The 14243-nt window shown below is 37.3% G+C and overlaps 1 pseudogene; it reads left to right on the top strand.

Annotated features, from left to right (window-relative positions):
* Positions 1-71: 71 nt before the first annotated feature.
* Positions 72-14243, top strand: part of LOC139984219 (uncharacterized) — a 50844-nt pseudogene continuing 36672 nt past the window's right edge.

Here is a 14243-nt window from a genome sequence, read left to right as displayed (position 1 = left end):
TGCTCTTAATGGTTGCTACCTTCAAACAGGGTAATCAAGAGAGCTACGGTAGCTGGGTTACCTGATACAAATTTTATTAGTATTACCAAAGATAATTCACCTTGGTATTACTAGCCTATGTCATATTCTCACCAAGATCATGATTTGTCTCAACTCTGGCAAATTCACTTCGTATAATACTGGTTTGTACCTAAATGAACACTTAAGTGTCTACTAAAGTGTGGAAAATTCAAAGAAATACGGCTGAAGTGAGGTTATTGTAGGCTAGTACTAGTTAGTTAGCCTACGTTGGCCTAAACAGAGCCCCTATAAATAACGTAAGTAAATAAGTACGGTTCCGACTTACTCCTTCCTAAGTCTACATAGCTTATTTTTACGTTACATAATTTGTGTCAAGTTGTGGGCCTAACTTTAGATACGGCACTCATTCTCCTTTCAAAATTCAAAAGAAAATGAAAAGTTAGTTCAATAGACTGGTGGACCTGATTAATCTCCAAATCTCTTCCTATATATGCCAAATCTGAACTAAAAAAACACTTTGTAATGTTAGACTAGAACTGAAGTGTTACATGCGTTTTTGATCACAAATACGGTTTGTTGAGATTCATACCTAGGTTAAGCTCTTCTATTAAATACTGTAAGCATGCCATCAGCGTTTGTCCAATCTTGAGGTAAATTCTCTTGCCTCATGTTATGTGATTTGTGAGTCTAAATATCAAATGTTATCATTTCTTCTAAATACATTCTCAATTTTATTTTTAGGACTATAGGATCTCTACATGTATTTTTCGTTATTAATTTTCAGACACAGAATAAATAATGATGAAGCTATAGTACTATGCAAGACACTTCAAGAGATTATCACCATGGAGATGGCAATATGTTTCTCGGACAATCCACAGAGCATTAATCCAACTCACAGAGTGATAGTTACATCAATCAAGACATACTGTTGAAATACCAGTGACTACATATTTCTCATTGTAGAGAGCTTTCCCTATATTTTTTTTTATTTTTTATTCTTTTTTACAATTAACAGCATGTTTTATTCACATCTCAAATTAAATTTTCTACCACATTTTTTACTGCTGGGGATGTTTTTGATTTTTTGCACTTTGCACCCCAGCGCCAGTAAACAGTGTCAGCATCAAATTGTGACTGTTTACCATGATGACCCTGAAGATATCCGGGTCGATTGGTCGGTTGAAAGCAACCTCTGCTTCTCCTATCAAGAGTGCTACGGTATATCTGGCGATATCAATTTCTTACCACAATTGTGCCCCATCGAAATCCAACCTGGAGATCGTCTTTTCCTTCTTCCACCTACTCCAAACGACTTTCAAGCAATCTATGCAGCTAATGTCTCCCAGGAGAACTTTGTATCATGTTCCTTCCAAAACATTTCGACGGACCAAAGGCTGACCCCTTCTGCCGTTTCTGTGCCTCTCCAAGTCCCTGCCAAGTTTTTACCTGCTGGTCAGGTCGCTTACTTCATTCAATTGCCAAGCAGTATCTTTGCCACATGTGAATTTGGACTGCGTCTCAGAGTCCTCGTTAAGACCGTCGACTGTGGGAGAAATTTGAGGTCAGGTCTGTGCTCGGGGAGGGGAGAGTGTGTGAGTGGATGGTTAGAGGAACAATATTACTGTGAGTGTGCTCAGAACTATACAGGGCCATATTGTGAGGAGTTCAACGGGTGTTCCTTCCAACCTTGTAGCTATGGCGGGACTTGTGTCGACCTTACCCTTGGAGACATCAGTGAGGAGTTCCTGTGTATTTGCCCAGAACATCTAACAGGTAAAGTTCTGTTCTGCAGAGGTTAAAGATGTTGATTACAGTTTGAATGTTTGATGAGCTTGGTGGCCAATTGGCTAAGGCGTCGGACTCATGATCCAAGGAATGCTGGTTCGATACATGCCTAGCTCATTTCGTTGTCCTTGGGCAAGATGCTTTATCTCACTTGCCTCACTCCACCCAGGGGTTTAATGGGTACCTGCGAGGTAACTTGTCATTGGGCGCAGTATACAACTGCTGCCGACTGGAGGTTCTGTCTCTGGGACAGGTTATCATTGACCAGGGGTAATATAATGTCTGTAAAGTGCTTTGAGACCTATCGCTGGTATAAAGCGCTATATAAAAAGCAAATATTTATGATCAATATGAAGTTACACTTTGAGTCGTCTTGCCAACTTTAATTTATACCGTACCATGTATCGCATTGCAAAAGTGCTATCCAAAATGGTCAAATTGCTATACCTTTGCAAAGAGGTATATATATATAGCAGACTTAATGTTTGGCCTCTATTGCTACAATTTCCATATTTTCTATTATAATGAGAAATTAAGATATCGCCTTCTAGTAAAATTTACACTTGATTGCAATTAGAATGAAGTTTTAACTCATAAAGTTAACCTTTGTTTATTTTTGCAGGTCCGACATGCCAAGTGATCGAAGGCAGTTGTATCGCTAACCATAAGTGTGTCAATGGAAACTGCAGAAATGCATCATCTAATTCACACGTCTGTGTATGTAATTCAGGGTTTTCGGGTAAGTTTTACGTTCCTTTCTTCACTGGTGTGAAATCACTTAATGGAGCGAAACCCTTCTTCGACTGGTGTATTATTTCCTTCAATAGAGAGAAGATAAATATAAGAGATTTAACCAAGATTTTAGGCTTCTAAAAAAGATTTCCAGTTAGTCGCAATGGTGGTTTACTACAACAAGGGTTCCGGGCTGTTGTATGTGTGTGATGTACTAATGATGGACTTTTGCAAAGGGTTCTTGTGAAATCACTTGATTTCAAGTTCTTCTTCAGCAGAAATTTTTTCATTAACAATTTCATTTACAATCACTGGATACACAGTAGTATTAGTTATTTGATTCAAACTGAATATTTATCAACTCAGCACTGGATTGAATTTAAAGGGTGTGAAGACTCGCGCAAAAAGAAACGTCTAATGCTGGTAATCTGACCTTGTTTAGAATGAGGTGTAACAGAAGTGTTAGACACCACCATCGATCCCAGAAAATACACACACAGCTTGCTACCGTCTGTAATTAGACACTACTGTACAGTCAGTACATACAGCTGCGGTCAATACCCACAGCACAGTGTTTAAACGATACAGCGATGGACATCTCAGGTCCAGCTAAAGATAACAAGGTATCACGTTTCAGTACTGTCTGCATTTTGTAGAGACACGAACAAAACGTCACTTGCAAGCAACAGAAAGTTAACTTTTTCAGATGGCAGCACGCGGTTTGGGCGAGTCTTCAATGCCTTAAATTGTGCATACAACGCTGGGGACAGAGAGACACACACTACTGTAGGTCTAATGTTTGTGATTGGTGGCTGTCCTGGCATCTATAAATATTCATATAAGTATTCTACTGTGGATCTGAAACTAAATGTTACCTAGATGGCAGGCCATTGCATTTTTTTTTAAATCTGGGAGCCAGGCTACATGAGTTAGCATTGTTGATGCAAAGGATTTCCTTTAAATATTTTGCACAATTTCTTGGCACTGGTACAGGTGTTTCACAAATATTTCACTGCACTAGGACAGAAAAATATGTGATATTCTTGTTCCCCTTCCGGCCTTCCCCCATCCCTGCTCCCTCCACCTGCAAAGTCAAGACCAAAGGTCATTAAATACACTTTTGAAAGTTTGCATAAATGCCTTGATAGACACAAAGTGCTCATAAATATTCAAATATTTATACCCAGATTGTGGATGTTGCATTGTCCTTTTGTATTACTAGTAACCTATAAAAGTATCTGTTGTTTTCTTTGTTTCTCAGGAGTGTTTTGTGATGAAAACATCAATGAGTGTTTACCAAATCCCTGTCTGAATGGTGCGACTTGCCGAGACAAAATTTCTGGATATGATTGCATTTGTCCAGAGCACTATATTGGAACCCGGTGTGAAGAGGTGAAGAACTATTGTGACCATATGGTATGTGAACTTTCAAAGTACTCATGAATATGCAATTTATCTTAGTTGTCAATTTTGCCAAAGAAGGAAAATATTAAATATAAATTCTATACTTTCAAATTCAGAGTGCGTTGTAACTAAAAACACAGATAGACTGGTGTTCTATTCACCAAACCTACACATCTCTCCTACAGTGTACATATTGGTCATTGATATTTTCCTTCATTGGGGGGGGGGGGGGGGCTACCCAGTTTTGCTGTTCAGGCTACCAAAATGTAAGGGGCATTAATGTCCATGGGACAACCAGAAAAAAATCCTTATAAATTTATCCTGATATCAGATCTTGTAAACATACTGTGCTTGTGTTCAAAGTACTCTGAAATATGTAAGAACTTAAAACTGTGTAAAACAAACATGCACACATTTTAGGTCTATGGTTTGGGTTATTCCATAATAAAGTTGGTATTCAATGGTGACAGCCTTTGTATTTGACATTTTTTTTCTCACTGTGAAACATTTTCTGTTATTTTTTATTTTATATTTATATTTTTATATATTTTTTTTATCTCTAGCCTTGCCTTAATGATGGGACCTGTTCTTCCTTCTTTGGTGGCTTTAACTGCACATGTTCTGCTGGTTTTAATGGACGGAATTGCTCAATGAATATTGATGATTGTGCCTCTGTTCCCTGTCAGAATAATGGTACATGCCAGGATCTGGTTAACATGTTCAGGTACATCAAGTTACCATGGCGACCTTTCTATTCTTAGCAAAAGAACGGAAATATATAGTTTGGCACTGGGTAAAGACTGGATAACTTACTTAGTAGAGCTTGGGAATTAAACCTTGAGGTTAAAATCTCATCCTAGCCAGTTAATCCTAGCCATTAGCATCAAAACTTCAGACATTTATATAAAGCAGCCTTGTGCATTCCATTATGGACCTAGCTTTTTTGAAACCAATCTCAATGGTTTATATCAGGGGTTCCCTAACTGGGGTGCATGAATCCCCAGGGGGTGCGTGAGTCCATCCCAGGGGGTTGGTGAGATGTTTCTGAAAGTCAAAACTAGAGTACTTTTTGTTGAGCTAAGATCTGATATATCATATATAATTTAATAATGTACAAATGTCGTACCTATCGACAAACTCTTTTCGCGTTCCATACGCATATGCTTCCATAGTAGTACCGTACCGTGCGTACAGTCATAAATAACTGAAATATGAATCGATGCGTGATACAATTCGTTATCTGATCTTGAAGTTCTCTAATAAATATTTGTTCATCTCTTGTTTTTTTTCATTACAATATTACACTATGGACTTGATCTTTTACAAAGCACTGCTATGCGTATTATAGAATAATAATGACTCAGATCGTGTCTCAAAAAGTTGGGGGTCCGTGGACAACTCTGACATCTACAGGGGGTTCGTGGGGGGAAAAAGTTAGGGAAACCCTGTTTATATCATCGTTCTCGTGACTAATATACATGTATAATAAACATTGGTACATCACTAAAAGATACTTTTACTCGGACACTTTGGTCTATTTGCAGAGATAAATAAAAAGTTGAGGCATCCCCAAAGTGTCCTGTACTGATAGACTTTATTAACTAATAGTTGCAATCAGCGACTACTGATCAGAAAGTTCTCTGAAAATTTCTGATTGATCTGCTTGGTCAGATTATGATCAGTTGGATGTAACTAATGATACTACATCACAGATGGTTACCCATGGTTACCTATCACAGATTACCCATGATGCAACATCACAGATGGTTACCCATGGTCAAACTTAAACAAGCATATCTTGGGCACATTTTACTTGAACACTGTTTTTTATTTTATTTATTTATTAATTTATTTTTATGTTCTTTTTTATTTTCTTATTTATTTATTTATTAATTTTTTATTTATATATTTATTTATTGTATTTCATTTAATTTAACACTGTTAGATGTCTAATTTATTAAATAATTCTAAGCTTAGTTGCTTGTTTGATCGAAGTACCACTCAGAGAGTCAAAAACCCTCAGGAGTTGACTTTTGAAGGGTTCCAGCAACTTTTAATGCACTAAGATATTTCTGTTTTCTTTTCGCTGCCTTTTAGGTGTATTTGTTCTCCCGGTTATACTGGATCCCTCTGTACCACAGATATAGACGAATGTCTCTCGTCACCGTGCAAAGAGAACAGCACTTGCGAGGATCATGTCAACGGATTCACATGTGAATGCCTTCCTGGGTGGACCGGTCCTCTCTGCGACGTGGATATTTCAGAGTGTGACTCCAATCCTTGCCTGAATAATGGGGAGTGCGTGGAAGAAAATAATGGCTACACTTGCATATGTCCACCGGATCTATTTGGAGGTGAAAACAAATTTATCCACATTTATGCGTTATTTACCTCAATTAAATGCGTTGATGGCATAGGATGGTAGTCTACTCATTTAGTTGAGATCTTGTGTATCAGGTCACATGCCTCGATATAATTTTATTTGTATATAAGTTTTTTGAACCCTCAAACTGTGGTTTTACGGGTATTTTTTTTTATTACTACTTGTGTCCTTCATTGGATGAGCCTTAGCGACACAGTAAGCTATCAGTCAGTAATCAAAGCATGCATGTGGATAGATATGGGATTACATGTGGATAGATATGGGGTTGCATGTGGATGGATATGGGATTACATATGGATGGATATGAGATTACATATGGATGGATATGGGATAACATGTGGATAGATATGGGATTACACGTGTATGGATGTGGGATAACATATGGATGGGGATTACATGTGTGTGGATGTGGGATTACATGTGTATGGATGTGGGGTTACATGTGGATGGATATGGGATTACATCATCAAGTATAGATGAGTCTGAAGTGAAGATTAAGACTTTTAAGGGTCAACGACGTAGACCCTAAATATGCTAGATTGTGAAATAATGGTCACTGATGTTTAAAGTGGTGAGACTCAATTGTCCTAACAACCTTATAGCACTGAGACAAGTCTTTAAATTTACTAATTTGACATTCTACAGCGTCTACAAATAAATTGGAAGGTCAAAACCTCTAGGAAATCGCTTTTGAAAAATTGAGCAAATCAAACATCTGAGGCCAATTCTGATAGCACTTACCGATTTGTGTGCTTTTCTCTCTATTCACAGGATTAGTCTGTGAAGTACCCCTCCATAACTGTTCCTTTCAGCCTTGCCTGCACAACGGTACTTGTAACATAGTCGATGACGTCACTTACTCATGCGATTGCACCGAGAGATACACTGGAGAAAACTGCCAAGTTTTTATACCATTCTGTGCGGAGAACAACTGTTCCGATGACTCTGTGTGTGTGGAAGAAGAATCTGGCTACAGCTGTAATTGTTCCGCAGGATTTGAAGGACGGTTCTGCGAAGTAAACATCGACGACTGTCGGAGCAATTCCTGCAAGAATGGTGCCACATGTATGGACAGAGTGGACGGTTTTACTTGCCGTTGTCCGTCGGGATTCGTAGGCGCGAATTGTGACGTCGATTTCAACGAATGCAGTTCGAGACCTTGTATGAATGGAGGAAGTTGTCTGGACGTAGTAGATGGGTATCTCTGCCTCTGTTTGGCAGGGTTCGAGGGCATCGCCTGCGAAGTGGACGTTGAGGAATGCGCGTCGTCCCCATGCCTCAACGGTGGAAGCTGTACAGATGAAGTCAATGGATACAGTTGTGACTGTGGAATAGGTGATTATAACTTATACAATATTCAACAGCTGAAAATAAATGAAATTAAAAGATACAAAAACTTGGAAACTTTGTATTCGTGATCTCCATTACAATTTTTTTAACTTTTTTATCATATAAACCGAGACTGGTCAATAGACGTTCTGTCGTTGCTAAATAATCTCATTTCTCATTTTCAGATGCAATAACTCTCAGCTTGTCCGAACATTCTAGGTGATAGTTATGTTGGACTTGCCAAAGAAGTTTTATTACAATGAAGCATAGCCAATAAATTATTATTTTAAAAATCAATCCAATTCATTGCTTTGGTTTTGCTACTTGTTTGTGTAGGTAACAAATGTTAGTTTTTATGATTTCTCTTGTATTTATTTTTATGATTTCTCTTGTATTTATTTTATGATTTCTCTTCAACTTTTTTTAGGTTTTAATGGAACAGATTGCTCTTATGACCTGGATCTATGCTCAATGGGCATCTGTAGTAATTATTCCCTATCTGATTTGATTTGATTTTATTCGGCAAGATATCAATCTTCATCTGCATACAAACAAAAAATTGCACATAAAGATAAACATTTAAAATACAAGAAGGGAATAAACTTAAATGCATCGAAAAGAAGATAACATGCCAAGGATAACCCTTTAAGCTAAAAGCTTATTTCCAAAGGGGTCCTTAAAACCAATAAAATACAAAAGATAAGAAATAAACTATTAAAACAACTAAAACATGCATACAAACACTGTAAAAAGAAAGATATTTACAAGCTAGACATTCATATGATTTAAAAGGTAGGCTTTGGCATCTTTTTTAAAATTGTATTTCAGCAGGATGGATTTTATGTTTTCAGGTAGCCTGTTCCAGTTTTTAATTGCATTGTAATAAAAAGACCCAGCACAGTGCGTTTTAATTTTGGGAAGTTGAAAATTAAAACTACTACCTCTTGTGTTATGGTTATGAACACTATTTACTCTAATAAAACTCTCCCTCATATAGACTGGAGAGGTACCATGGAAAACATTAAAAACATGATTAAGACGAAGCTGTTCAGCCCTAGTGTTGATGTTCAAAATACCAAGAGTTTTAAAGTCAGCATGGTTAATGTGGTAATAAAAATCTTTACCCAGAATGAATCTGACAACTTTGTTCTGGGCACATTGTAATCTACGAGCGTGGTACTTAGAAATACCTCCATACCAAGATGAGATGGAATAATCAAACAGACAAAGAACAAGGGCTGTACAGATGGTCTTTTTCATATTTTGATTAAAATAATTAGCTTGCCTGTAGAGGAATTTGAGTCGAGAATTTGTTTTACTAATAATGCCAAGAACAATTTGTTCGCCATCAAGGTATTGGTTTAATTCCAGACCGAGGTAAACAACAGAATGTTTGGCCTTAATCAGTTGACCATCACAAATAATTGAGAAGTCAGTATACTGACCAAGTTTACGTTTGGTCCCAAACAAAATCAACTCGGTCTTACCCATGTGTAACGACAATTTGTTTTCAATGAGCCATTTATTGCCACTCTCCAGGTTAGAAGAAAGATTTTTTTTAATATTGTTAGGATCTTTGTCAGAGTAAATTAAAGCACTGTCATCGGCATATTGTAAAAGCAAGCAATTGATGGAGTTAGGCATATCATTTACATAGCAAAGAAATAAAATGGGGCCCAATATACTGCCTTGAGGCACCCCGCAAGTGATGGTCAGAGGATCAGATTCAACTCTATTTATGCTAACAACTTGCCGTCTACCAGAAAGATAAGATTGGAACCAGTCAATTGATGTACTGTGGACACCCATTGCGGACAGCTTATTACACAAAATTTGATGGTCTACACTGTCGAACGCCTTCTGGATATCCAATAAGATCATGCCGGTATAATTACCAGCGGCAGTTTGTTTCCTGATATGATCTTGCAGATGAATAAGGCAAGTGTCGGTTGAGTATGATCCTCTAAAACCAGATTGGAATTGGTAAATGAGATTATTGTTAACCAGATAATCGTTCAGTTGATGGAAAACAGCTTTCTCTAAGAATTTTGACACAACAGAGAGGATGCTCACTGGTCTATAGTTTCCAGCTTCAAGCTTACTCTTCTTTTTATGAAGAGGAATGACTTTTGCGATTTTCATGTCATGAGGAACAACACCACATCTTAAAGAAGCATTAATAATATGTGTGATGGGGCCTGTAATAGCCTCAGCAGCATCTTTAATAAAACGCCCTGGGATACCATCGAGACCAGTACTTTTACTTATGTCAAGACTATGGATCTCATTCAGGACAAATTCCTCATTGATTTCTTGAAGCTGGAAAGAATCTGGAACAACACTCTTATACTGATTTTTAAAAACAGGTGAGTCCACATCGTACGAGTTAAACTCTTGCTTTGGAAGTTGATTCACAAGATCTGATGCAACATGAGTAAAAAAATGATTGAAATGATCAGCAACATCCTTTTTATCATGGCATTTTTCGCCATTCACATCTAAAACAGTATTTGATGAAGTATTAGACTTTGATTGGTAGCCAAGAGTCTTGAGATGTTTCCATAACTCTTTAGGCTTGTCTTTGTATTCGTCTATTTTTTCAATCATGTAATGACGTTTGGCGTTTCTTATGTCATTATGAACTTTGTTGCGCATCTTACGGTACATTTGGTAATTTTCAGATGAGTGGGTATCCCCCCGGGACTTACGTAACCAACTGTCCCGTTCACGAATACTCTCGAGAATCTCAGCTGAAATCCAGGGATCAGACTGATTTTTGATCCTAACTTCCTTAACTGGAGCCACAGAATCAAGAACAGTGGTAAATAAACCCCGGAAACATACCCACGATTCGTCAACATTATCAGACATATAAACAGAAGACCAGTCAACATTTTTCAGCTCATCAACAAATATTTGGCTCATGTAAATCTGGCCTGGGATTAAAAGCTAGACTAGATCTCACATAAATACAGACACCTCCTCCATGTCTGTTACGGTCATTGCGAATCACCGAAAAGCCGGGAATTTCAATTTCACAGTTAGTAACAGAGTCATCAATCCAACTCTCGCTGATGCCAAAAACACTAGGTTTAGTTTCAGAGGCAATCAGCCTAACCTCAGACATTTTAGGAGTGAGGGATCTAGCATTCAAGTGAATACAGTGAAAGCCTTTGGTACGAAAACAGTCATAAATGTCATTATTACAATTATTGTCGGATAAAGTTGGTGAACTTGGCGCTGAGTTAGCATCCTTCTTCGGGTAGCCAGCATTCAACACATCATGAGGAGTATCAGAGTCATCACCTTTAGATCTAATGGTGGCAGATGCGGGTACACTAGAAGTTCTGTTGTTGTGTCTACGACGCCTTTTCTTACGACGAGTGGGACGGTTTGCATTTAATTTAAGATCTCTCAAGTTCTGCCAAACTTCAGCGGGCAAACGATGAGAACCATTCATATTCAGAAGAGCCTCCCGACTGTATGTGATGGGCAACTTAGTTTGTGTGCTGGCTGATGGGATAGCACTTGAAACATTTGCTCTGGTAATATCATTGTTATTGTCACACTGAGGACCGGGATTGGGATTTATATCACCGGCGATGAGAAGGCGATCATGAAAAGTTACTGATGAGTTGGAGTACAGGGTAATGCCCTTGCCCAAAAGATGTTTCTGAGTTATTGATTGACTTACCAAAGGTCTATGAACACAGCTGATTCCATTGTATAAATAGGACAATACACCAAGCTGATTACTTTGAGTTCCAAACAGCAGACCTAATCCATACAGCATAAAGAGTTGAACTAGTGCCATGGTTGAATTCCAATATCCTTACAAAAGCTTAGATGATATGCATGGATGAGCTAGCTAATGGCTCTGTTGGAATGTCTGTGACTACTATGGTGCACTATATATAGTCAGGGTTCAAAAACAGGGGAGATGATGACCAGAAAAACACGAAAAACTCACAAAATCCAACCAAAGATGCCACATATGAATGTCCAGTAGGATCATGTACTGATCAGTAGGATCATGTACTGAAACTGATAGTGGACATAATTACAGCTGTGCTTGTGGCCCTGGTAAGTATGTATGTATGTAAGTATGTATTTTAGATCCTCCTGCAAGCAGGAACTCGCGAATAAGCCATCATTGGCTTATCAAAGCCGCAAGCTGACCGAAGTCAGTCTCTTACATTCATATTTAATGTCCGTGATTATGAATTGTCAATTGTCAACAACTCTGTAACTGGACGACATACATTAATCTTGGAGTGACTCGAACCGGGGACCTTATGATTGGAAGGCATCGGCATTAACCACAGCGCTAACACTCCTAAGTGAACTCAACTTTCCACAATACTCTGGTTTGGATTATACCTTGACCTAGGCCACAAATCAACCAGCTTTACCCCACATAAATGTGTATGGTAGTGTAGCATTATTGTATTCAAAATAGAAAGTATCCTTCCAGACTGCTATTAATCTCTAGATTGGCCTATTTTTTTACAACAAAATGAATTAATCAGATTTTAAGTTATTTATATCACAACTTTTCCTTGCAGGTTTTACTGGTCGTAGCTGTGAGATAGAGATTAACGAGTGCTCTTCTTCTCCTTGTCGAAATGATGCCATATGCAGAGATTCAATCAATGAGTACCAGTGCTATTGTCTTCCAGGTATGTGCATGGTGTCAGCTGTGATCATGGTGTCAGCTGTGGTACTTTGTTTTATTAAAATTTAAAAAAAAATCAAACACTAAATTAAAAAAAAATTAAAAACTGTTGTGCAAGTCAGATACTTTTTAACTTCATGATCAAACTGTAAACTTCACAGGTTATTCTGCTACTGAGATTTAAGATAATAAACTTAAAATTGGAAAGTTAGATTGTGGAATAATTCTGAAATGTCATGTAGCAAGTGCACTAGGGCAAAATTTATTTCTGTTGTCCCTGGGGCAACCAGGGCTTACTTTTTCCGGTTGTCCAACCAGCAAATTTGGTTGAACAAAAAAAATGCAGCAAAATAACAAAGAATGACCAATATGTCCAATGTAGGAGAGAGGTGTTGGTAGGCCCTATGTTTGGTGACTACAACACCAGCTTCGGTAATTTGAAACACCACATCTGTTGGATCATAGGCCTATGATGATATTTTCATCTCCAAAGTGCAGAGAGGGATACGATACCAATATATCGTTTTACTTATTTAGAGGTATTTAGTGACAATATGAAAAGTTCACTTGGTTGTCCAAACAGAATTTTGGTCATCTGGCAAAATCAGGCTATCGTTAAAAATTTGCTCTGTACACCCAAAGCTCCATTTTTTTACTTTTGGTTTTGACAGAAGGAGTAAGAAGGAAAATGAAAAAAGAAGTTCTGTAAAATCTGTAAATACAAAGATGTTTGCCACTCAATAGGCTTGATTGCGATGTCTGAGTTGAAGGTTTATATGTTAAGTGGCGTGCCTGACGTCAGAGGCAAGGGGCAAAAGAAAAACTCCTTGTCTTATTCTTTAAATACTTGTAGAATAAACATTGCTGAATATAAAGTATTGTTCTACAATGAATTAACTCGTCCTACTCAGTTTCAAATGAACAAATGAAATGCTCTCAATCGTCAGGTTTCATTATAGTAAGAAACTTTTGATGGAAGTTTTGAATTTAGTCCTTTATCTCATGCATCAATTTTTCAAGGCTACGTCGGAGATAACTGCGAATTTGAGATCAACGAGTGTTTCAGCTCTCCTTGTCTTCATAATTCAACTTGCATCGATCTTTTCAACAACTACACGTGCGTCTGCCAGGAGGGATACGAAGGCCAAAATTGTGAGATCGACATCGACGATTGCGTATCCCACCTCTGTCACCATAATGCAACTTGTGTTGATGAAGTTAATGGATATAGGTAAATTTAGATTGTTTTTGGTACCTTTATAGTCAACATTATCGGGGAGCATTTTGATATCAAGAGGGATTTGAAGAAATATGTCTTCCAATATAACTTCAACAAAATTGTCAGCGTACATCTATGACATCAGACCTGTTTGCTTCAAGTTCACTGTGGGTGTAAAGCATTTCAACGTCAAAGAACGATATCTCAAAAACAAAACATAGCATTTGAATGAAAATTTCCACCAGGCTGCTTAGAACATGTTTCTCTGTCATCAGACGAATTTTAGATATTTTTCTGGACTATCCATGTTAATACGGAAGACTAATGCAGCCATGGCAAAAAAACAAAACAAAAAACATGGATGTATAAAGAAGAAAAAAAAAAAAAACAAATACAAAATTTTTACTACGAAAAACAAATTTTTAAAATGAAAAACACAATTTTTACTATGAAAAACAAAATTTGTACAACGAAAAAAAAAAATGGTCTTTGTAGTAAAAATTTTGTTTTTTGTTTTAAAAATATTGTTTTTTGTAGTAAAAATGTTGTTTTTCGTAGTAAAAATTTTGTTTTTGTTTTCAAAATTTGTTTTTCTTAGTAAAAATTTGGTTTTTCGTTGTCAAAATTTGGTCTTGTTTATATATCTGTGTTTTTTTGTTTTCATGGCCGCATTAGTCTTTCGTATGTTAATG

Source organism: Apostichopus japonicus, chromosome 17 (assembly GCF_037975245.1).
Source record: "Apostichopus japonicus isolate 1M-3 chromosome 17, ASM3797524v1, whole genome shotgun sequence".
Classification (NCBI taxonomy): Eukaryota; Metazoa; Echinodermata; class Holothuroidea; order Aspidochirotida; family Stichopodidae; genus Apostichopus; species Apostichopus japonicus.
This window is presented reverse-complemented; position numbering and strand designations above follow the sequence as displayed.